The following is a 4,706-nucleotide window of genomic DNA, read 5'->3' on the forward strand; positions in this document are numbered from 1 at the left end:
GAATAAAATTGCATTGTACTGGATCTTTTTCAATGGAAATGCAATTTCTTCCTTTTTGAAGGTAACATGCTAGTGTTGTACCTAATTATCAAGCACAAAAGAAATAATGAAGTAAATTAGTATAATGATTATAAATTAAGAGAGAAGATATTGAAATTTAATTCCATATAATAAAACTTACCTGAGCGAGAAAATAAATCCAGAACCCAATCTCCTTAATTTCAACATATGTCTATAAGATAGTTAATCAATAACTGTGGTTTTTGATAAATGTTAACCATCTCTCCTTTGGCTTCTTTGTCTTCATATGTTAGTTTTCTCACAACAACATCATAAGCCAGTACTTGGCTATGACTCTTTCCATCTACCCGATTAAAAATCATAGACATATAGCTATCATCTTTTGCCCAACTATCAATATGAATGAACTCACAATCATTTATAAATGGTTGATCTTCACGGTTAAGAAGATTTGACTTTTTCTTGTAACATGAAATAGTAAAAGTTCAATTAACTTGTACATAAATGATTTTTTTAACATTAATTAAATATACATTTTCAACGTCTTACCATGTAAGCTGCATCCTTGAGTTTGTTTTCCCCTTGAAGCTTGACAATAACATTTCCAATTGTGTGTCTGAATGAAATGTCACAAATCTCCATAATGGTGATGATGTGACTTCTAGAAATCCCGCAACCACTTTACGAAGAGATTCATAAGTATAGGGGTCACTATCATAGTCAATGTTTGGGATATTGAAACCATGGGGAATATCTACAATAATTAGGGCATAATCCCTTTTAGGTATGAGTTTATAAATGTCTTCATAGTGGCCTTGTATTACTTGATATTGAATAGTGTCAAGCCCATTCCAAATGAAATGAGTAAGAGTTGGATCAAGTTCAACATTCCTAAGACGTCACTTCTTCAGTCTTTTGATCTTAATTTTTTCAATAAAGTTTCTGAAACTATCTGGTGCTTCATTTGCATCCTTCCTCATCTTTAATAAAATAAAAAAATATATGTATAAGTTATAAAATAAAAATAGTATTCCAATGAATAAAAATGAATGTATAAATCAACATAGCTTTTTAAACGAAAGTTTTTTTTTTTTTTGTGTTGATGTAGAACTTGAATCTGGATAGTTGCGTACAACATCATCCCAACTATATTCATTCAAAAATTTAACCATTTTTTCTCGTATTTTCATGTAAACTGTGTGACTACATAGATAAAGCAAAAAAAGTTAATATAATGATATTTATAACACATACTATCAAGAACAATATGTTATATTTAAAAGAAAATTATAATCTAGAAATAAGTAAAAATAATTCAACAAACTTACTTTTGAAATTCCTTAGACATTTCCTTCAATGATAATTCCCTTGACCTCACACGAGATAATATTTCTTTGATAATTTTTTCATTCTTCACTCCTTGCAATGTTCTCTAAGGTGTGATAGTCATATCTTCTGGAAGCTGCTTCATTTTAGGACCCGATTTACTATTCCTACATATCAATGTTTTAGACCTTTTGGCCTTCTGGTTTTTAATGCCAATTTTCTCCCATATCATTAATCAATTCCCATATCTCTCCACTTCTAAATGCCAACTAGAAAATGTTATCAATACCTCTGAATAAATCAATATTTACTCTGTCACCTTTTAAATTGATTTTCTCCTCAATTTGATAGCCTATTTCCATACAATATTCCTTTTGGAAATCTATAGTAACATTTATCATATCACCACCACATTTTTCTTCAAATTCACTATGAATAAATCTAACCCTTTGAATGAAATTCATGGACATCCTATATTCATTATCTGAATTATGATCCCATGCCACTAACTTGCTTCTGTATCTGATAAACTAGCATAAATGATACATTTTATTGTTTCAAAACGTGGGTTAATTGGATATTCCTCCATCAATTGTCTTTGAGATTCTATAGAATGGTTCTCCCCAAGCACATAAGAATTGTATTCAAATTTTTTTGACTTATCGAATGGTTCTTTGTTGGGAACTTGAACTAGACCAACAAGAAAAACATAATTAACCACATGACCATATGGATTGTACCTCATCAATGTCTTGAAGTTGTGAACATGCAGGTGGTGTGGCTTTCTGTTAAGTTATGGTATGTTCTATGCTTATAACAGTTTACTTCTTTTTCTTATTATATTCCACCGATTAGCAATCACATGTACATAAAGTAAAGTGCAGATAGAACATTAAACAATCAACAGAAAACAAGCCAAGACAAGAGACACAAGATGTGGCGGCTAGCCAGGGACAAACCCCACAATGTGTGGGGAAACCCTTTGATCAAATCTTCTTTTATCTTCAATAATTCAGCAGAGAGAAATAATACAATAAATTTGATTCATATCAACAGTAGCAAACCCTAGATCAATAGCATCAACATTAGCGGCTTGATTATCAAACTAGGGCAGACCATATCTCACAAATCGACAGTCGGATTGACTTCATTCCACCACCAAAAGTTTCAGCTTCCAGAGGAGGTTCAGATGAACCTACAACGCAGTTCAAATGAGGAGATCTTCTAGGCGACGCAAGTCAATCTTTACTTCTGCAGTTGCAGCTTCAGTTTCAGCAGTTTCCGGCTTCAAACTAGGGCAGTCGATATCTTGCAAATCGTTCATCGGATTGACTTCATTCCACCACCAAAAGTTGCGGCTTTCAAAGGAGGTTCAGATGAACCTATAGAACAGTTCAGATGAGGAGATATTCTAGGCCACGCAAGTCAATCTTTACTTCTGCAGTAGCAGCTTCAGTTTCAGTAGTTTCCGGCTTCAAACTAGGGCAGTCGATATCTTGCAAACCGTTTGTCAGATTGACTTCATTCCACCACCAAAAGTTGCAGCTTTCAAAGGAGGTTTAGATGAACCTACAGTGCAGTTCAGATGAGGAGATCTTCTAGGCCACGCAAGTCAATCTTTACTTCTGCAGTTGCAGCTTCAAATTCAATAGCTTCCGGCTTCACATGTGTGAGAGAGAGAGACCCATTTCAGCGCAGTAGAGAAGAGACTCATATCTGCGTAGTAGAGAGAGAGATGTGATGAGATGAGTGAGTCCAAATGAGGAAAAGTCCTCTTATATTTATACACAACGTTGGTGGGTGAATAGATGCGACTGTTGGGCTTCTGAGCCTACATGAGTTGTAGGTCGGCTTGATAATAATTCCATAATCAAAATAAATTCATATCTCCATGAATACTTATCGGAATCAGATGATCTTTATATCAATCCTACACCTCTCGACGAGGGGAATCTAATAAAAATATTATTAGCCATGAATAAGATGACCCACATGAATTTTTGTCCTGGTTGCCAATTTTAACACTCCCTCTCAACCATGGAGAACTTCATCTGCAATCTGTCTATCAGTCATTACTATTCGTCCATCAAATGCACTGTGCTGTACAGCCTGACCCTTGCCCTGCTCTGCTCTATTTTTCTTGTTCTGCTTTGTCTTTTTCTGCCCTGCACTGATATGTACTGTTTTGTTCTGTTCCGCTCTGCTCTTGCATTGTTTTGTTCTACTCTGCTTTTGTCCGAATTATGAAGAAGAAGAAATGATCGAGGATGTATCATACTGACTTAAGGTCAGTTTCAGAGTATGTACCACTGGTGCCAGACCAGTCTCAACAAACCCGAAGTCAGCGTCATAGTGAGTATAACTCCAATGGTCCTAGACCAATATCATCCTCCACTGACTCAATGTTAGTCTTAGAGTATGTACCACTGATCCCAGACCAGTCTCAACCGACCCGAAGTCAGCGTCATAGTATGGTACAACTCCTACCACTGGTCCCAGACCAGTATCATTGATCCCAGATCAATGGAGGTCATCCTAGCGTAGGGAGTACGGTAGTTACAATGATGCGTCCATCGGTACTACTATGGTCCCTAACTTCATTTCCCTGCTCATTGATCAGATGAGAGGTACTTCCCATGAGTCCCAGACTGCATGGGTAGGATGCCTCGACATGAGAACTAATCAATCCTGTCCTCACAGGAGAACACATCAATCCTGCTACAATTTCCATGGAGAACACATCAATCCAAGCCTCACAGGAGAACATATCAATACTGCTGCAATTTCCATGGAGAACACATCAATCTAGGCTGCCATGGAGAACACATCAATCCAGGCCTCACAGGAGAACACATCAATCCTGCTACAATCGCCGTGGAGAACACATCAATCCACGTTGCCATGGAGAACACATCAATCCAGGCCTCACAGGAGAACACATCAATCCTTCTACAATCGCCGTGGAGAACACATCAATCCACGCTGCCATGGAGAACACATCAATCCAGGCCTCACAGGAGAACTAATCATTGTGCTACACATGAGAGCGAATCATCCTATTCCACAAGAGAGCGAATCATCTTGTCCCACAAGAGAGCGAATCATCTTGTTTCAGTGTGCACCACCAGGGAGGGTGAGTCACCCTATGGTCATATGTTGCTCCAGTAGGAACCACAAGCCCTCAGAGCTCCCAGAGCTCAATGTATGCAACATGCAGGACCCTTGTACAAGGGTTTCTTGCCGACTCCAAGTCGTTTGGGAAATCACAGATTAGATCTTTCCTCGGGGCTTTGACAAGGTGTATCAACCTGTACATCATCTTAATGTGATGGAGCTTCCTTGCTCATCAACTTACCATA

Source organism: Pinus tabuliformis, chromosome 4_1 (assembly GCF_031772625.1).
Source record: "Pinus tabuliformis cultivar Carrire ecotype Pingquan chromosome 4_1, CPIR1, whole genome shotgun sequence".
In the NCBI taxonomy this organism is placed as follows: domain Eukaryota; kingdom Viridiplantae; phylum Streptophyta; class Pinopsida; order Pinales; family Pinaceae; genus Pinus; species Pinus tabuliformis.